Source organism: Anomaloglossus baeobatrachus, chromosome 1, assembly GCF_048569485.1.
Source record: "Anomaloglossus baeobatrachus isolate aAnoBae1 chromosome 1, aAnoBae1.hap1, whole genome shotgun sequence".
Lineage (NCBI taxonomy): Eukaryota > Metazoa > Chordata > Amphibia > Anura > Aromobatidae > Anomaloglossus > Anomaloglossus baeobatrachus.
In genome coordinates, this window is record NC_134353.1 from 491,524,600 (window position 1) to 491,546,640 (window position 22,041).

The following is a 22,041-nucleotide window of genomic DNA, read 5'->3' on the forward strand; positions in this document are numbered from 1 at the left end:
CTCTTACTTCTTCTCTGGGTTGAGGGAAGGTAATGACTGGAATAACAACTGCTCCATTGTATTGAGGCCAACTTGCTGGAAAATCTCCAAGTACAGTATGGATCATCTTTTCGCTTGGGTCTTCGACTGGCGAAGGGTTGGAAACTTCTTGAGGGATTTTTAGCTGTTCAGGACATCTCTTAAGGCGATCTCTAGAAACGACAGCTGTTGTCTTCCCTCCATCTTTACTGATAAGGCATGTCTTTTCACGACTGAGTGTCGATGGTAACACAGTATAGGGTTCTTCTTCCCAGTGATTGTCGAGTTTATGACGTCTTCTCTTTCTCTTGAGGACTACTTCTCCAGGCTTTAGGGGAGTAGCAGGTGCATTTTGATTGTAGGCTTTCTCTTGCTTTTCCCGCTGCTGAGTCAAGTTTCGCTCCACGTACTTTCTTGTATTGTGTTTGGCGGGTGGAATCCCAATCAGCATCTTGTAGAGGATCTTCAGGGGTCTCAATTCCCATTTCCAGATCTACTGGCAATCTTCCAGGTCTGGCCCTCATCAGGTATGCCGGTGTGCAGTTCGTGGAACTCACAGGGATGTTGTTATACATGTCCACTAGGTCGGGCAGCTTTTCTGGCCACTGGCTCCTTTCTTCCAGTGGGAGAGTCTTCAGAAGGTCAAGAATAATGTGATTCATCTTTTCGCACATGCCAATAGTCTGAGAATGGTAAGGCGTGGTACGGATCTTCTTGCAGCCGTAAAGGTTACAAAATTCCTTAAACACCTCAGCTTTAAAGGCTGGGCCTTGGTCAGTGAGTACTCGATCTGGATAGCCATGTGGTTGACAGAAGTGTGTCTGGAAAGCGCTGGCTGTAGTCTGACCTGTCAAGTCCTTGACTGGTACTACCACCAGGAATCTGGAGTAATGGTCAACCATAGTGAGAGCGTAGTTTGTAGCCTTGTCTGCTGGGCGCCAACTTTACATGGTCCAGGGCCATGATCTCCAGGGGTCGTTTGGTTTGGATTGGCTGGAGCGGTGCTTTCTGGCTGTGATGGTCTTTTCTTCTAAGATTGCAGTTTCGACACCACTTCTCTAGGGTGGATCTCATGCCTACCCAGTAGAATCTTGCTTTAAGTAGTGCCTCCAGTTTCTTCCAACCAAAGTGGCCTGCGCCATTGTGATAGACTTCTAGCACCATCCTTGTATCCTTCTGTGGTACAATCACCTGCCACACCTTCTCATGCGTCCTCGGGTCAATCATGCTCCTGTAGAGTTTGTTTTGGTAGATGAATAATCGACCCCTCTCTTTCCATAGGTACTGTGCCTCAGGTGGGGCTCCTGGGTCAAGGTTGGCGCCAGGTTGGGTGATCGGCTTCTTTACCAAGCCTACCGCTGGATAATTTTCCTGCGTCTCCTTCCAGTTGTAGTGATGTAGCGGATTCAGGGTCACCTCTTGGTGGCTGGTACGCGACTGCCGACACTGTTTGGCTCCTTGGCAATGGAACGCTGGCAGCTCAATCTCTTCAAGGTCATCCACATCTTCACCCTCGTCTGCTAGGTGAGGCATCCTGGACAGAGCATCTGCGTTGCCATTCTTGCGACCAGCTCGATACTTGACAGTGAAATCATAGTTTGCCAGCTGGGCTACCCAACGTTGCTCCATGGCACCCAATTTAGCAGTATCCAAGTGGGTCAGGGGGTTGTTATCCGTGAAGACGGTGAATTTGGTGGCTGCCTGATAGTCCTTGAATCGCTCTGTGATAGCCCAAACCATGGCCAGGATCTAGCTTAAATGAGCTATAATTTTCTGGCTTTCTTTCAGTAGGCCTGAGCTTCCTGCTGGTGTAAGCAATCACACGTTCCTTGCCTTTCTGCACCTGTGAAAACACTGCTCCCAGTCCCACATTACTGGCATCTGTATACAGTACAAATGGTAGACTGTAATCAGGGTAGGCTAGGATCTCTTCACCCGTCAAGGCCCCTTTCATTTGTCTGAAGGAGTGTTATTCTGCTTTTCCCCAGTGAAATGGTGGGCCGGAGGTTTTTCCTTTCCTCTTTGCTTGGCCTACCAGGAGCTCTTGTAAAGGCGCTGCCATCTTCGTGTAGCCCTTGATGAACCTTCTGTAGTAGCCTACCAAGCCAAGGAACTGACGTACCTCCCGGACGGTAGTGGGCGTGGGCCATTCCTGGATGACTGTGACCTTCTCGATGTCCGGTGCTACTCCTTCTGCACTGACCACATTACCTAGGTATTGGACCTTTGGCTTCAGTAAATGGCACCTAGATGGCTTCAGCTTCATTCCATATCGAGATAGTGCTTCAAAGACTTCAGCCAGGTGTTTCAGGTGATCCTTATAGGTCTTGGAATACACAATGACGTCATCCAGGTAGAGCAGGACGGTTTCAAAGTTGAGGTGCCCTAGGCAGCACTCCATCAACCTCTGGAAGGTCCCAGGGGCATTGCAGAGTCCAAATGGCATGCTGTTGAACTCACAGAGGCCCATGGGGGTGGTGAAGGCCGTCTTCTCCCGATCCTCCTTTGCTACAGATACTTGCCAGTAGCCACTAGTGAGGTCTAGGGTAGAAAAATAGTTAGAAGCTTTTAAGGCAGCGAGGGATTCCTCTATCCGTGGTAAAGAGTAGGCATCCTTGTGTGTTATCTGATTTATCCGTCTGTAGTCTACACACATCCTCATTGTGCCATCCTTCTTCTTCACCAGGACACGGGGTGCTGCCCAAGGGCTGCAACTGTCCCTGATGACTCCTGCCTCCTTCATGTCCTTCAGCATGTCCTTTGTGCGCTGGTAATGGGCTGGTGGTATAGGCCTATGTCTTTCCTTAATGGGAGGATGACTGCCTGTGGGTATGTGATGTTGCACCCCTTTGATTATACCAAAGTCTAGTGGGTTCTTACTAAAGACCTGCTCGTATTCCTGCACGACCCGGTGAACCCCGTGTTTCTGGTAGGTGGGTGTAAAGTCAGTTCCCACATGGAGTTTTTGGCACCAGTCCTCTAACGGTTTTTGGGAGGTCTCGTCCTCTTTTGAGTCAGCTTGTGTCAGGGGACCTACAGGGTATATAGTGTATAGTGACATTTGGGCAAGTCAACAATTTGGCAATGGTAGCGTACCTTGGTAGTCTGGCTTCCTCCTCCCCACAGTTCAACACTCGTACCAGGTACCCGTCCCTTGTGTACGTCTACTACCCCCCTGGCTATCATGATCGTGGGCCAATGTTTTGAATGACTGGGCTCTACTACAGCCTGGTAATCCTGTCCTCTGAGACCTACCACTGCCCTACACCACATCATCATTTTACTCCGTGGGGGTATCACAATGGGATGAGCATCTATTACACATACAGTACCAATCTCACTGCCAATCTGGTTCACCTGTTGCTTCCTCAGGATGACTCGCATCTCTTTTTGCAAGGCTCTCCGTTGTCCGCCCTCAGCACCTTCAGCAATCTGTTGAAGCAAAAACAACACTTCCCCTAGGCAATTTTCTATGACATTTGTGCCTAAAATCATTTGTGGATTCCTTTCCCTCGCATCAGTATCTACAACAATAAGTCCTTGTCCCTTCATTTCCGTCCTTCCCACCTTTATGGTTACCTCTTTCACCCCAATCTGGTCTATAGGTTGTCCATTGGCTGCATAGATGGTGAGGTCAGGGTCCGGTGCTCGGAGATCGTCGTCCGACCAAAACCTACGATAAAGGACATACGGGATTGTGGTTACCTGAGAACCGGTGTCCAATAATGCCGGGGTAGGGATCCCATCCAGGACGATGGATAGGACCGGACGTCCACCCACATACTGATCACGGCAGTGAACTGGGCCTAATCTTCTTAATCCTGGGGACTGGCCCTTGGCCCCAGGTTTGGCCCGTATAAAGGACAGGCCCTTGCATAGTGGCCTGCCTCCTGGCAACGACGGCAGATGGGTTGTCCAGACGAGTCATAGCGATCGCTGCTCCTTCCTCGGGATGTGGGACCTTTTCTCCCTCGCATCCAGGGGACGTCCTCTGGGCTATCAGCTAGCAGGAGCCTAGGAGGCGCTTTGGCTTCTGGAGGCAGCTGCACGGCTTTCAGGAGCCGGGCGACGTCCTTGCTGAGCTGTTGCATCTGGGAGGATAGTGTAGTTATGGCCTCTGCTGGCGTATTGAGTCCTTTTGCAGCTACCAGGGCCTGCGAGGAGGATTCTGCTCTGGCAGCCGGGGGACTGGTAGGCCATGCTGGCGAGATGGGGTCTGCGTCCATAGGGGGTTGGAGTGCTTTCACTGCCCTGTCTTTCAGAATGGCAAAGTCCACATCAAGGTGTTCCAGGGACCACAGCTTCATCTGTTTTCTATCCTCAGGGGAGTGCAGGCCCTGCAAGAATTGTTCTGTGATCATCCTATTTCCTTCCTGATTGCTGATAGGATCCACAAGCTTGAGAGCCCATAGTGCGGCTTGTAACTGGAGGGCATAATCTCTTATGCTATCTTGGGGCTTTTGGCGGCAGTTGTAGAAACACTTTCTCACCTCTGCCTCAGTGCGATTTTCAAAGGCAGCTTTCAATTTGTCAAAAATGATTTCTACAGAGCTCCGGTCATCACTGGTCCAGGCCTCAGCCTCTGATTCTGCTGCTCCAGTCAATTTCCCCAGTACCATGGCGGCCCTCTGCTTATCGGTCATTGCGTACATGTCCAGCAGGGTGCTAATCGTCTTCTTGAATCCGGCCAGTGTGTCTACTTTGCCGGCATATTGGGGCAGCCAGTGCGCCCCTGGGATGTACGGTAAGGAAATCGGCATGATCGGGGAGGCTTCGGCCAGCACAGCTGCGACTACGGCACCGGCACTAGGCGCTGCTGCGTTCACCGTGCCGGGGCCTGGCATTGCTTGGGTTGCGTCGCCCTGACCAGGGGCATTTGCACTCACTGCGTCAGTCATCCTCAGAGTCCCGCTTCTTCTTTTGAATCAGCGCGCTTCTTGGCTTCTTCTCCAGCAGGTTACTCTTTCCTCTTCCTGGGTCAGAGCGCTCGGGGGATTCTAGGGCGGCCACTCCTCTTCGTGGGCAGTTACTTCTTTCTGCGTGGGCTGCAGCTTTCAACTTCGCGCGCTTCTGATGATGACAATATGGCGGCGGTTCAAATTCTACGGTCAGAGCACCAAGGCGCACGGTCACCTGCCTAACAAGTCTAGTCCTTATCCTGTTCGTAATGCCAGGATGTGGCGCCCCACTGAGTACGCAGCAGTGCACTATCTTCAGGGACTCCCCATGGAGGGACAGTCTGGTCACAGGTAAGGTCTTTTCTTTATATGTAGTTTTGTGACGCCACTCTCGGTATTGCGGTCAGTGGGGACCGCCACTGCAGTGTAAGGGGACACCTTGGGCTGATGTTGGGTGCAGTTAGTTGTAGTGGCCTCCCGAGAGTAATGCAGGCCCCAGGGCCCTGTGTAAGTGTGTAGCACCACAGGTCGCAGAATGACTCAAACACAGTCCAGAAAGTCTTTTAACTTGTTTACTCACTTTTTGGTTGTTTCCATGAGATGCCCGGGCGACACTGTGATAACCAGGTGGAACCAGTAATTCCTGAGGGCTGTTCTGAGGGTAGCTATCAACTCGCCCTCCTTGCACTCCTTTTTGTTTGGGAGGACCCCTTACTTGCAGTATGGTGAGACTCCTCCAGGGAAGCTGTTTCTGCCCCGCTCCCCTCTCTGGCCCGTCTGCCGGCAGCGTAGACCTTGGTGGGATGGCTTCTGGCCCTGTCCTCATGTGGGTCCCCTTGTTGCTGCTAGGGCTCGGACTCTATATTTCTGGTGAAGTACCGCAAGTACCCTCACTGGCAGATTGAGCAACTCCAATCAGATTTCTGCTCTGGGGACCTGTGTCCCTGTGTGTGCTGGAATACCAGAGACCCTCATACTCGGCCACCTCTCTGTAGGTGTTTTTCAGGCTGATCCACAGGTACCCGTTCTCCCTCGTTGACAGCTACCACACTCTGCAGGATCTGGCTATTTGTCTGCTCCCTTCCACACGCCTCAACACTCTGCTCTAGACTACTTGCTCCTCCTTCTCTTCCTGTCTGCCCTGCTTCTAGCCTCCAGCCCCAGAGCACACCCCTTGATGGGAATTGAAAGTTAACTCCTTCTGGCTACCCAAGGGTCCCTTCTAATAGTGTGGGAGACCTGGTCACTATGTGTTCGTGTGTGCACACCTCATCCTGGCCTATGGAGATTACCTGGAAGCACTGCCCCAACATGGGTGCAATACTCTGTGGTGCCTGACCAGGTCAGGGACGCCACATTATTACCATCTTTTCAGTTAGCCATTAAAAGGTATTAACCACTGAGGACTTCAGTTCTTTTAAACAATTTTTTATCATCTCTACTGGCTAACACAGTACAAAGATATATTTTACCGCTACTCTATATGGACCAATAAACCTCTAGCCCAGAGTCCGAGATGCACACTTCAAACTGATGTTTATAGCAGACACCCATACTTAGTCATTCACACAGGTCTGGACAGGAAATTTTATTACCAGTCATGCGTATGTTAGAAAAAGGTGATCTCCTTGAAGGACTAACAACCGAGGAGTCTTGCTGTGATTTCTAAACCTCGCCCTTAGGCCCGTTTCACACGTCAGTGAAAAACACAGACTTTTTCACTGGCGTGTAAAACAAGCACATGTCCCTGCGTGTGCCGTGAATCACGGCACACGTGGGTTGTCTAAGTGCAATCCGGGCTCCGTTCTCCGTGGCCCGTGATTGCACTTAGTAATCAACTCACCTGCGCCCGCTCCCGCTCTCCATGGTGCTGATCGCTCCCGCGGTGCAGCATCCGGCCGGTGCTGACCCCCGCAGCAGCTGCTTCCGGGTCGGCTGTGTCGCGCATCATGAATATGCGTGACAATAATGAGCCGGCTCAGAAGCAGCAAGCTGCACGGGCTGCAGAGGACATCGCTGGACGCCGGGTGAGTTAAAATGTTTTTTATTTTAAAAGCACGTTTTTTTCTGGCACGTGTTTCACAGACCACACCACTGTGTGGTCCGTGGGACATCAGTGATGCCAGAAAAAAAATGGACATGTCTCCGTGCAGCAATCACGCACACGCGGGTACGCCGCACGGAGACACGTGCAGTGAAAAATCACTGACGTGTGAGCAGACCCATTCATTATAATGGGTCTGCGTATGTCAGTGATTCTGGTACGTTTAAAAAAAAGCACAAACGTAACAGAATCACTGACGTGTGAAAGAGGCCTTATGAATAGGACACTTAATTGGAATGATCAGGCCTCTTTGACCACCTCTTCTGGGGGAACACTGAAGCCTATTACTAACCTGTAGAGAGGGTAAGATATCACCCCTTGTCTCCTGTACCACCTTGGCCACCTCAGCCTGGAAAGAAGGAGTAACAGAGGAAATGTAAACACCCTGTTCGCCTCCCTCCAGACAACCAGGGCTACGTGTCTTTTTATCAGATGTAACATATTTGGGTATAGATGGACAAATCCCAATATAATGACCCTTATGACCGTAGTAAAAGCATGCCTCTGTCCAACAGCAAACCGCAAGCAACCTAGTATGAGGGGATATGCCCCCAACTGCATGGGTTTGTCAAAATGCACCTGTGGAACCTCCTCCATAGGGAAAACAACAGCGGGCAAGATAACCATAGATCTCTTCCTGAGGTATCTATCAACTCTGATAGCAAGAGCCATGGCAGCTTCAAATAACTCCAGAGTAGAATATTGAGCCAGAGAGTGCCTAAGCCTACCTGACAAACCATAACACAAATTACTCCAAAGCGCAGGACCATTACATTGGGGTTCTGGAGATGGACCACTGACACCCAAGCAGTAATTCTCAGCTTGCCCCGTTCCTCGCTGTAACTAACAGGAATTTAGACTTCACAAGGGAGATGCCATAAGGTTCACCATAAACAAGGGCCAAAGTCTCAAAAAAACTTGTCTACCAACTGTAAAGACTGAGTAAGTCAGTAGAGAGAAGGCCCAGGACTGGGGATCTCCCTGAAAACAGAGACTACAATCTCCACTCTCTGTTCCTCACTCCCTGAGAAATTAGGACGGAGCCTGAAATATAGCTTACAGGCCTACCTAAAAACAATAAATGTATCCCCAGCCCCACGAAACCTATCTGGGAGGGAAATCTTGGGTCCATGCTGAGTCTGGGCATGAGCTGAGACCAGCAGAACTGTGATTTGCTGCAGCTGCTGCACAACTTGTGACCTCAGACCCATCACCTCTTGTGATAGATTCTGGACCTGTTCTGAAAAAGTCGAATCCAGATTCATATTGAATCCTGAAAAGTATATTAAGGCTGGTAACAATATCACACTCAGACTGGCGAATGTCCGGCTCGCAACGTGAAAAACATGCACGGAGCAATGACTGTTCGGCACACAGCGTAACACATGAGAATAAACAAGGATGGTAAGCGAGAGGAATGCCCTGACAATAGGGAGTATACATTTGATTGAATTTCACTGGCTCAATCAAGATATAATTTTATGAAGAACAGAATGCTGGATCTACTCTTCCAATTACACTTCATTTGTATGGTTCGCTTATAATATTACACTGACATCTAGTGGTAAAAGTTATCTTTTACGATGATTATACTTCAACAAAATGCTAAAATATATGCTTCACTTATTTCCACTGATACTTTTGTTGTAGGATTTTTCTCTTATTAAAAGGTAACCTGTCACCAGATTTGTCCCTTATAAGCTGCGGCCACCACCAGTTAGCTCTTATATACACCATTCTAGAATGCTGGATATAAGTGCCCATTTCGATCTGTATAAAGGTAAAAAAAAAACCAAACAACAAAACAGCTTTTCGTATACTCACTTGGGTCGCAGTTGAGTCTGATGGGCATCATTGGTCTCAGTCCGGCGCCTCCTCTTTTCTTGCGATCGCCACCCTCCTCCTTGCTTTGTGTAGATGATGTGTCCTATGTCATCCATTCAGTTAACCATTGCACTCCTGCGCATGCGCACTTCTCTCTGTCTTGCTATGGGCAAAGCAAAGTACTGTAATATGCAAAAGTCAAAGAACATCGGCACATGTGCACTACAATATTTTGATCTGCCTGCAGTAGGTCAGAGAGAAGTACGTAAGTGCAGGACTCTATGTGGATCACAGAATTTTTTCGAGATAAAAATACAAACAACCGATATCAAATCAAGGGTTATATAAATTGCAATACCACACTTGTTTATTTAGCAACATGTGGTACACGATGTGTATTACATGGGTTGTACTACCCGCACTATGAGAAAAAAAAAAAGATTGTCTGAACATATTACCACATCCAATCCAGAAAATAATAGTTCCCAACGTTCCCTCTCTGGGTTATCTAAACATTTTTATAAGGTGCATGGGAGTGAGATGACGAGATTAAGGCGGTCTTTGCATACTACGATATCGCAGGTGCGATGTCGGTGGGGTCAAATCGAAAGTGACACACATCCGGTGTCGCTGTCGATATCGTAGTGTGTAAAGCCTTTTACATACGATTAAGGAGCGCAAAAGCGTCGTTATCGTATGATCGGTGTAGGGTCCGACATTTTCATAATGCCGCTGCTGCGATGGTACGATGTTGTCCCTCGTTCCAGCAGGAAGCACACATCGCTGTGTGTGAAGCCGATGGAGCGAGGAACATCTCCTACCTGCGTCCTGGCCGGCTATGCGGAAGGAAGGAGGTGGGCGGGATGTTTACATCCCGCTCATCTCCGCCCCTCCGCTTTTATTGGCTGCCTGCCGTGTGACGTCGCTATGACGCCGCACGACCCACCCCCTTAGTAAGGAGGCGGTTCGCCGGCCAGAGCGACGTCGTAGGGCAGGGGAGTGCATGTGAAGCAGGCGTAGCGATAATGTTCGCTACGGCAGCAATCACAAGATATCGTACCTGCGACGAGGGCGGGGACTATCGCTGCAGCGTCGGTAACACATTGTTACCGATATCGCAACGTGCAAAGCCCGCCTAAGAGTTAAGAGAATAGAGAGGGTTTTCAAGCCTCCAAAAGGGGGGAGATTGGGAGCATTTACTCCTGGATAGAGAAGCATTTTGGATTCTTGCTTTAAAATGCACGCTTTCCTAAAGGGTTAAACTATCGTGGAGACCTGTTGTATTTATTGAATAACTGACGGTTGCCCTTAACGGCCACATTTATGTGATTTTAGTTGGGTACATCATACATTTTTTATATTTTTACACGTGGTTATTGAACCGCTGTGGGTTATTTAATGATCACAGTTTGTGGATATATTTAGGTAACATTTACGTATAAAGTAGGATTTAGATAACATCATGCATTTTGTGCATCACTCAAACATATGTGTTTTTTTTTTCTTATTCTACGTTTCAAATGAACAGGTTATTGAGGAATATTTCCTTTTCAGTACAGTAGAGGGATACATGCACACGATAAATTCAGAGAGGGGGTGACAAAGACTGAAATAATTTTATTTCATTACGAAATTATATAGGTATATAAAAACGATTAGTATGCAGGCAAAAGAAATGGTTGTGGTTGCATATTATGTGATCTGCCTCATTGTTAGGAAAAGAAATATGTATTTACCGTATTTTTCGTACTATAAGACGCACCGGACCATAAGACGCACCCTGGTTTTAAAGGAGGAAAATAGGAAAATAACATTTTAAGAAAAAGATGTGGTCATGACACACTGTTATGGGGCGAGGAACTGCTGCTGAAACTATTATGGGGGTAATGTCCCCAAATTCTCTACTAAGGTACCCCATCTTGGTAATGATCCTCCTGCCTTGTATATAATCTCCATCCTTGTATATATATGTGCCTCATCCTGGTATAGCACCCATCCTGCTATATACCGCTATCCTGCTACATACAGTAGAGCCATCGTAGTATATGCCCTCATCCTGCTATATACTGCCATGCTGGTATATGCCCACATCCTGCTATATACCCCCATCCTTCTACATACTGCCATCCTGGTATATGCCCTCATCCTGCTATATGGCCTGCATCCTGTGGCACACAAAAAAAAATAAACATTTATACTCATTTTTTCTCACTGCAGCAGCATCGCTCGTCTTCCTGTCTGTGTCAGCAGCAGCGCCGCTGACCTGTGTGGAGCCGGTCACCGTTCCCTGCAGCATATAGATTTCCTCCTTTCTTCCGGCCCACTGATGTGTGTGGAGACAAGCAGTGCGCACAGCGATGACGTCATCGCTGTGCGCACCGCTAGTCTCCACACACAAGAGCGGCCGGCAGACAGGAGGACATCGCGATGCTGCATTCAAAGGTGATGGGTGAATATACTTATTTACTGCGCCCCGCGCTGATAATTATGCGTGGGGAGCAGTGACTACAGCAGCACATGATCACTCCAGACTGTAGTTGCCAGGGGTGATCACGCGGGCCAGCCTGCGCATGCCACCGATGACCTGCTCCACCGCAGCACCCTCATTCCCCGCAGCCATGCCCTATATTCAGACTACAAGACGCACCCCCCACTTTTGGGGAAAAAAAGTGCGTCTTATGGTCCTAAAAATACGGTAATCTGTTGAATTTGTTATTCTGATCATTGAACAGCTTTTTAGGTATGCGAATAGTGCAACTCTATAGAATTCGTTAGTGGGGTGTTTTTCCAAAAGGGTTAATGTTTGAAATGTTAACTGATTATCACATTCATGTGTGTTTTGTACTAGGTTGGTTTTATAAATGGATTTGTTTTAAGGTTATCTGTGTATGCCTATGAGTAAGGAGTCATCTCCAAAACGCGTAAGGCGGGGGCCTTAATAGGTCCTCATCATGGGACATATTTGATTTTATCATGTATGTGATTTCTCATTAAAGAAGACAGAATTTTCTATGGAAAATTTTGGTGCTGGACCTTCCTTTTTCACATTTACATTGAGTTATTGCTGTACAAGGGGGTCCCAAATTGATATTGAAATCAAAAGTTCACATACTTTTGACAGGTCAAAGATACTGGATCATTTTCCACTATAGAAAAAAAGAAAAAAGACTAATTTGTTTGATTAGATGCTCTAATATACTTTTAAGACTTATGTAAAAATCTGCTAAAAATCTGCTGTAATTTTAGGTCAAATATATGCAGAAACATGGAACATTCTGAAGGGTTCCTAAACTTTCAAGCACCGCTGTGATACTGTAGTCTGCAGGAGACTGACAAATGAGGTCTTATTCATGCATCTATGATTTATTTTCGCATCTGTTGTTTTTATCCGTTTGTCATTTAGGCTATGTGCACACGGTGCGTTTTTCTCGGCGTTTTTGCGCGTTTTTCGGGTGCGTTTTTGGCCTCAAAACTGCATGACTTTGCTTCCCCAGCAAAGTCTATGAGTTTTCATTTTTGCTGTCCCCACACAGCGTTTTTTTTCAGCTGCGTTTTTGTGGTGACCACAAAAACGCAGCATGTCAATTATTCCCGCGTTTTTCACTGCGCTTTTCATCCATTGAGTTCAATGGGATGTTGAAAGACGCAATGAGAAACGCAAATAGCTGCGTTTTGGTGCGTTTCTAAGACCAAAAACGCAGCTATAAGCGCAGGAGGTGGGTAGTAAAGTGACGTGTACAGGAAGAGGATTCCTTCTGTCAGTATAGACAGAAGCATGAATCCTCCCGGTACCGTCACCGCCGCGTCCATCTCCCGTCCTGTGCATGTATGCTGCCGTGCGGCACCATGTACAGGCAGGAGGTGGAAGCGGCTGCGAAAACAAAAGTTAACAGTAGAATAAAAAAAAAAAAAGTTATACTCACCTGTCTGCAGCCTCGCGGTGCCATGCCCGCTCCCATCTCCTGTCACGGTATCGCCGCTCCCGCTCCGGCTGTGTGCAGTCTCCCCGGGGCAGGACCTTGCTTGCAGGACCTGGCGATGGATCACCTGATGCAGTCACCTGACGCATCAGCTGATCGAGTCTCGGGCTGACGCGGGCGCCCGGCCGGTATCAGCGGATGCGTCAGGAGACTTCATCCCTGATTACCGGCAGCTGCTGCAGCGATCGGACGGGATCAGACTCCCGCCCCATCGCTCCGGGAGCTGCCGGTAATTCAGCACAGACGTGAGTATTTTTTTTTTTTTTTTTCTACTGATGCATCTGCTGATTGTATAATCGGCTTTTATACAATCAGCTGATGTGTGATGGGATTCACATCCTTTATCCTGACACATCATCTGATCGCTTTGCCTTCCAGCAAACCGATCAGATGATATTGGATCCGGATTGGACGGCGCGGGACCCTGACCCAGGATTACTGCGGAGGGGGGGTTCTTTATTTCAATAAAGATGGAGTCACTAATTGTGTTGTGTTTTATTTCTAATAAAAATATTTTTCTGTGTTGTGTTTTTTTTTTATCTTTACTAGAAATTCATGGTGGCCATGTCTAATATTGGCGTGACACCATGAATTTCGGGCTTAGGGCTAGCTGATAATATACAGCTAGCCCTAACTCCATTATTACCTGGCTAGCCACCCGGCATCAGGGCAGCTGGAAGAGTTGGATACAGCGCCAGAAGATGGCGCTTCTATGAAAGCGCCATTTTCTGGGGTGGCTGCGGGACTGCAAATCACAGCGGGGGTGCCCAGAAAGCATGGGCACCCTGCACTGTGGATTCCAATCCCCAGCTGCCTAGTTGTACCCGGCTGGACTCAAAAATGGGGCGAAGCTCACGTCATTTTTTTTTTTTAAATTATTTCATGAAATTCATGAAATAATTTAAAAAAAAAGGGCTTCCCTATATTTTTGGTTCCCAGCCGGGTACAAATAGGCAGCTGGGGGTTGGGGGCAGCCCGTACCTGCCTGCTGTACCCGGCTAGCATACAAAAATATGGCGAAGCCCACGTCATTTTTTTTTTTTGGGGGGGCAAAGAAATCCTGCATACAGTCCTGGAAGGAGGATGCTGAGCATTGTAGTTCGACAGCTGCTGTCTGCTCTCCTGCATACACTATTGGATGGAGGATGCTGAGCCTTGTAGTTCGACAGCTGCTGTCTGCTGTCCTGCATACACTATTGGATCGAGGATGCTGAGCCTTGTAGTTCTGCAGCTGTCTGCTCTTCTGCATACACTAGTGGAGAATGAAGAACACATTGAAGAAGGAAATGACATCAGACCTTTTTTTTTTTGTTCACTGATAAAAAACGCATAAGCAAAAACGCAGCAAAACGCAGCAAAAAAACGCACCTAATCGCGGCAAAACGCGTGCGTTTTTTGCCGCGTTTTTTTCGACGCAGGTGCGTTTTTGTGCGTTTTTAGCGGCCAAAAACGCACAAAAACGCAGCGTCAAAAAAACGCAGCGTGTGCACATAGCCTTACAGTGCCTACAAGTAGTATTCAACCCCCTGCAGATTTAGCAGGTTTGATAAGATGCAAATAAGTTAGAGCCTGCAAACTTCAAACAAGAGCAGGATTTATTAACAGATGCATAAATCTTACAAACCAACAAGTTATGTTGCTCAGTTAAATTTTAGAAAATTTTCAACATAAAAGTGTGGGTCAATTATTATTCAACCCCTAGGTTTAATATTTTGTGGAATAACCCTTGTTTGCAATTACAGCTAATAATCATCTTTTATAAGACCTGATCAGGCCGGCACAGGTCTCTGGAGTTATCTTGGCCCACTCCTCCATGCAGATCTTCTCCAAGTTATCTAGGTTCTTTGGGTGTCTCATGTGGACTCTAATCTTGAGCTCCTTCCACAAGTTTTCAATTGGGTTAAGGTCAGGAGACTGACTAGGCCACTGCAACACCTTGATTTTTTCCCTCTTGAACCAGGCCTTGGTTTTCTTGGCTGTGTGCTTTGGGTCGTTGTCTTGTTGGAAGATGAAATGACGACCCATCTTAAGATCCTTGATGGAGGAGTGGAGGTTCTTGGCCAAAATCTCCAGGTAGGCCGTGCTATCCATCTTCCCATGGATGCGGACCAGATGGCCAGGTCCTTTGGCTGAGAAACAGCCCCACAGCATGATGCTGCCACCACCATGCTTGACTGTAGGGATGGTATTCTTGGGGTCGTATGCAGTGCCATCCAGTCTCCAAACATCACGTGTGTGGTTGTCACCAAAGATCTCGATCTTGGTCTCATCAGACCAGAGAACCTTGAACCAGTCTGTCTCAGAGTCCTCCAAGTGATCATGAGCAAACTGTAGACGAGCCTTGACATGACGCTTTGAAAGTAAAAGGTACCTTACGGGCTCGTCTGGAACGGAGACCATTGCGGTGGAGTACGTTACTTATGGTATTGACTGAAACCAATGTCCCCACTGCCATGAGATCTTCCCGGAGCTCCTTCCTTGTTGTCCTTGGGTTAGCCTTGACTCTTCGGACAAGCCTGGCCTCGGCACGGGTGGAAACTTTCAAAGGCTGTCCAGGCCGTGGAAGGCTAACAGTAGTTCCATAAGCCTTCCACTTCCGGATGATGCTCCCAACAGTGGAGACAGGTAGGCCCAACTCCTTGGAAAGGGTTTTGTACCCCTTGCCAGCCTTGTGACCCTCCACGATCTTGTCTCTGATGGCCTTGGAATGCTCCTTTGTCTTTCCCATATTGACCAAGTATGAGTGCTGTTCACAAGTTTGGGGAGGGTCATAATTAGTCAGAAAAGGCTGGAAAAAGAGATAATTAATCCAAACATGTGAAGCTCATTGTTCTTTGTGCCTAAAATACTTCTTAATACTTTAGGGGAACCAAACAGATTTCTTGTGGTTTGAGGGGTTGAATAATAAATGACCCTCTGAATAAACTTTTCACAATTTAAAAAAAAAAAAAAAAATACAAAAAGAAATAACATTCTTTTTTGCTGCAGTGCATTTCACACTTCCAGGCTGATCTACAGTCCAAATGTCACAATGCCAAGTTAATTCCGAATGTGTAAACCTGCTAAATCTGCAGGGGGTTGAATACTACTTGTAGGTACTGTATTATTCTTAGATCAGAATTTTTTTTTTTAAATCAGTAAAGGCGCGTGGATATAATGTGGATGTGAGAGTGGTGCACAAATCAGACCAAGGCAGGACAAGTTTTGATTTTCTTATACTTTTGTGATTTAATTTGCCTACTCCTGTATATAAAATAAACTTTTAATAATGCATGATGTACGATTCTCTGTGAGAAAAAAAATCAGAAGTACATTTACCGGACATGGTGATTTTTTTTTTTTTTTGCGCTTTCGTTTTTTTCTGAACTTGTTTCAAGAGCCATAACATTTTTACTTTTAAGTCTACACCGCTATATAAAGGCTAGTTTCTCGCTGATTTATTATAGTATTCACAATTCAGTGTGCTGAAAAACAGGAAAAAAATTCTGCAACAGTTTTTTTGGTTGTGCTAGAAACAGCTGCTGATTGTATAACACAGCCATTGTTTGCAGCAACGATACAACCTGTGCTCGTGAACATACATCAACGAAGGGGACCTGACAATGCATCATATGTAGGGAAGGGGTTAAATAGCTATGCACATACGCCCAATTTATATCGACAGAAAGATAAAACATATGATGAGAGCCTAAGGCGGGCTTTACACGTTGCAACATCGCTACCGATATCTCGTCGAGGTCACGTCGTTTGCTATGTCGCTACCGGCGCCGGATATGCATCACTATGTGTAAATGCTAAGTGCGATGATGAACGAGCGCAAAAGCATAAAAAAAAAATAAAAAAAAAAATCGCTGATCTGTGTCACGTCGTTCAATTCTATAATGTCGTTACTGCTGCCGGTACGATGTTGTTTGTCGTTCCTGCAGCAACACACATCGCTGTGTGTGAAACCGCAGGAGCGACAAACATCTCCTTACCTGTGTCCACCGTCAATGCGGAAGGAAGAAGGTGGGCGGGATGTTATGTCCCGCTCATCTCCGCCCCTCCACTTCTATTGGGCGGCCGCTTGGTGACGTCGCGGTGACGCCGAACGCACCTCCCCGTTGAAGGAGGGATTGTTCGGCGGTCACAGCGACGTCGCCGACCAGGTATGTGCGTGTGAAGCTGCCCAAGCACCAAATATCGCATGTACGATGGGGGCGGGTGCTATCGCGCTCGACATCACTAGTGATGTCGCAATGTGTAAAGCCCGCCTTAGTTAGAGGTCATCAATCATACAATAACATACACCTCAAACATAAACCATACTTAAACAATACTCTGCAACCGGCTAGAAAATATTCTTTTATTGAGCAGATAGGAAATAAGTACAACTTTATTACTTTCAGTGCATTTAGCTGTCTCTTTGGTGATGTCATATCTTATATCTGACCCTGAGTTATAAATGAACAGTCTGCATCTAAAATTCACAGTTCGTTACTAATGAACTGTTAAAGGTAGGCATACACAGGGTTATCCAGAGGTGGCTTGGCTATATAGGTCATATGGGTATAGAATAAAGCTTCTACATACCACAATATAATGTGCTGTGTGGCACTGAATCACGGTATAACATGCGTCTAGCGAAGTGGAGCTCCATAATATGGATTGTGCAACCCGGAGGCTGCGACAGCCATAATACCGCCATGTGCAAGAGGTTTAACTTTTCACAGGACTCCCAGGTTTTGGGTCACATGCACACACGGAGTAGTTGGTGAGTTTTTTCCTCAGTATCTGAAAGCCAAAACTAGGAGTGGGACAATTAGACCTAAAATATAATGGAAACACGGGACCACTTCTGTATTTATTACCTACTCCTGGTTTTGTGAGTTTTTACCTCAGTATCTGTAAGCCAAAACCAGGAGTGGCACAATCAGAGGAAAAGTATAATAGAAACACGGGCACCACTTCTGTATTTATTACCCACTCCTGGTTTTGTGAGTTTTTACCTCAGTATCTGTTCCACTCCTGGTTTGGGCTTACAGTCAGAGGAAAAGTATAATAGAAACACGGGCACCACTTCTGTATTTATTACCCACTCCTGGTTTTGTGAGATTTTACCTCAGTATTTGTAAAAGGGAAAACCAGGAGTGGCACAGTCAGAGGAAAAGTATAATAGAAACACGGCACCACTTCTGTTATTTATTACCCACTCCTGGTTTTGTGAGATTTTACCTCAGTATGTGTAAGCCAAAACCAGGAGTGGCACAGTCAGAGGAAAAGTATAATAGAAACACGAGCACTACTCATGTATTTATTACCCACTCCTGGTTTTGTGAGATTTTACCTCAGTATTTGTAAAGGGAAAACCAGGAGTGGCGCAATCAGAGGAAAAGTATAATAGAAACATGGACACAACTTCTGTTATTTATTACCCACTCCTGGTTTTGTGAGTTTTTACCTCAGTATCTGTAAGCCAAAACCAGGAGTGGGACAATCAGAGGAAAAGTATAATAGAAACACGGCACCACTTCTGTATTTATTACCCACTCCTGGTTTTGTGTGTTTTTTACCTCAGTATCTGTAAGCCAAAACCAGGAGTGGGTAAAAAAATGTAGAAATACAACATTCAAATACAAGAGTGACGGACACTACTGAACAATCACTGAGCCGACAAAGAAGGATGGTGAACTCACTATGAAGCGCGAGTGACTCCGGTGTTGCTCAAATATCAGCATGTAAGAAGAAACCAGAAGTCCCAAAGAAAGTATGATGTGGTGGCACTCACCAATGATGATCAGTCTTTATTTCTTCACATAGTAAGAATAAGAGGGTGGGTAGGTGCGGGACACGAACAGCCGATGGCCATTTTGCGCAAAGCCACTCTTCTACTGGTTTTGTTCTTACTATGTGAAGAAATAAAGACTGATCATCATTGAGGAGTGCCACCGCTTCACTACTTTCTTTTGCAGAAGTGGCGCATGTGTTTCTATTATACCTTTCCTATGATTGCGCCACTCCTGGTTTTGGCTTATAGATACTGAGGTAAAGAACTCACCAAATACTAAAGTAAGGAAAAATAAAGCATGACAATGACCTAACAATAAATGTAATCTAACATACATGGTAGCAATTCTGTGCTTCCCACAGACTATAGTTGCTGCCATGTGAAGTTTCTATAAAAAAAGCAGATTTTTGTTTAGGCATCGTGTGCTGCAGAAAGTATAGATTTAATCACTCCATATCCCATGCCACCACCACCACTGAAATCTTACACTATGCTGTACATTGCAGTAGTCTATTGCTTAACTGAAACTTCCCTATTAAAAATACAACAAATCTTAAAGTAAAATTAATATGTGCAAAGAATATATGATTTTTATGCCCAATCCTTCCATCAGGCTATTATTTGTGGCATGAAAAATCCAGTGCCATGTTTAAATATACAGAGAAGAGCCTATTCATCCTCTGGAAACCATTAACATCACTGAGGCACTCTGAGAAATGTTCCATGAACATGCTGTGATGTACCGATTCCTATGGAGCGCTTCTATAAATACTGCACTGTATACAAAGTCAATATAAACATACACCATCCACCCCCCTCCTTATTTTTAAAGGGAATTTGTCACCAGAAAATTACCGTATTTTTCGCTTTATAAGACGCACCGGAATATAAGACGCACCCCAAACTTAGACATAAAAAAAAGGTAAAAAAAAGAAAAATGGGGTCCGTCTTATACTCCGGTGTTCTCTTACCGGAGGGGGGCAGCAGTGGTGGTGAAGCGGGGTCACAGGAGGCACAGGTTGTGCTGGCAGGCGCGGCAGGTCAGTGGCAGTGGGGTCCGTGGTTGCAGGTGCCGTGGCGTCCGTGGTTGCAGGCGCGGTGGCGTCCACGGTGGCAGGATCCGTGGGGTCCGTGGTGGCGGCAGCAGCCGTGGCGGGTGAGCCGTGCAGCAGGCCGGTGCAGTGAGTGTCCGCGGTCCCGGTTCAGTGGTGGCAGCGGCGGCGGTGACTGCTCAGTGGTGGCAGGGACTGCTCAGTGGTGGAGTGTGTCCGCGGTCCCGGTTCAGTGGTGGCAGCGGCGGCGACGGCTCAGTGGTGGGAGTGGCGGCGACGGCTCAGTGGTGGAAGCGGCGGCAACTGCTCAGTGGTGGCAGCGGCAGGGACTGCTCAGTGGTGGAGTGTGTCCGCGGTCCCGGTTCAGTGGTGGCAGCGGCGGCGACGGCTCAGTGGTGGGAGCGGCGGCGACGGCTCAGTGGTGGAGTGTGTCCGCGGTCCCGATTCAAGTAATGGTGCCCGGAGCGACGCATGCGCAGATGGAGCTCTCATCCAAGGGCTCCATCTGCGCACGCGCTGACTCCCGGAGCAGCGCGTGCGCAGATGGAGCGCTCATCCAAGAGCTCCACCGGCGCCATCATTTGAAAGTGGGACCGCAGACAACTGGTAAGCTGCACAGCCGCCCGCCCCGCATGCACAGAGTGGCAGCCAGCAGGCTGCCCGCCCACCCTGCGTACAAGCCGCCGGGTACCTATGGCTGTGTGCAGGCGGCAGCTGGGTGACTGTGTGAGGGCGGCAGCCGGGTACCTGTGTGAGGGCGGCAGCCGGCTGCCGCCCGCACGGGCACCCGACTGCCGCTCGCACACAGCACCCGGCTGCCGCCCGCACACAGCCATGGGTACCCGTCTGCCACCGCATGCAAGCACAGGTACCCGACTGCCGACCCCACACAGCAGCCGCTGCCGCCCGCACACAGCCACGGGTACCCGGCTGCCGCTGCACGCAAGTACAGGTACCCGGCCGCTTGCATGCAGCCACAGGCACCCGGCCGCCCGATCGCCTCAGACAGGACCCCCCCCCCGCTACCGCTGTATAAGACGCACCCCCCCCATTTTCCTCCCAAAATTTGAGGAGGAAAAGTGCGTCTTATAAAGCGAAAAATACGGTACATTGCTTAAAGTAGGATTTTTGCTGAATGCATCAAAATGCTAATTTTCCAGATCAATATAAGTTAAAGGGAACCTGTCACGTTGCACATGCAGTCCGAACAATAAAAAGTCTACACACCCCTGTGAAAAGGCCAGGTTTTTGTCATATAAAAATATCATACCACGAAGAATCATTTCATAACATTTTCCAGCTCTTTTTGTTACAGATATCTATACAAATCCATTGAGAAATACGGTAATCTTCTTAAGGGGGATAATAAAACTAATATAATGTTGTTGCGTAACTATGAAAACCCTCTTATAATTGAGGATGTGGTTGTGTTCAGACTGAGCCAATCACATTTAACCCCTTCACAACTGGTTTTCCTCCCTTTCTTCCAAGAGCTGTCGAAAAAGCCACTGTGTTCACTATACGGTAAGCCCGTGTTTAATCAGGTACCAGTCACACCCATGGTTATGGTCATACGTGTATCATATGTGTGACATATGTGTGTCACACGTGTGACATCCGTGTTTGCATATGTGTGACAGGTACCGGAGAAAACACGGGTCTGTGAAATAAAAAGATTTTCCATATTTACCTGCTGTCTTCGGCTCTGCTGTCTCCCGCTCCTGATCACCGCTCATTATATTCATTGATTATTCACCGCACTCAGGACCTGGAAGCCGAGTATCGCAGGACAGCGCTGGGTACAGCACTGCTGAGTACAGTATCGCGGGGACAGGTGAGTATTCTGCAAGCACAGTGACATCCAGGAGGTTATTGGAGTTCCCAATGAACTCTAATGACATCCTGATGACCACCGCGACACTCATGCTACAGCTTCACGGGTTCATCAGAGTTCACTGGGAACTGTGATGAGTCCCCAATCAATGCTGTCCCCGCGATGCTCCGGCTTCCTGGTTCTCACCACACACACACACACACACACACACACACACACACACACACACACACGTATACGCTGAGTACATAAACACACATATGTATACACACAAAGCAGACACACATGGATACACCGAGCACATACACACACATAGCGCACATGCATGTATACACTGAACACACACACACACACACACTGCTGTATACTCACGCACGATGCGGTCCCCGGCACTGAAGTCCTCAACGCGGTCCCTGCTTCCAGCTCCACAAGGCACTGAATATTCAGTGAGTATAATGAGCTGCGATAAGGAGCGGGAGGCAGCAGAGCCGGAGACAGCACCGCTGGAGAGAGGTAAATATAGAAAATATTTTTATTAATAAGACCTGTGTTTTCTCTGGTACG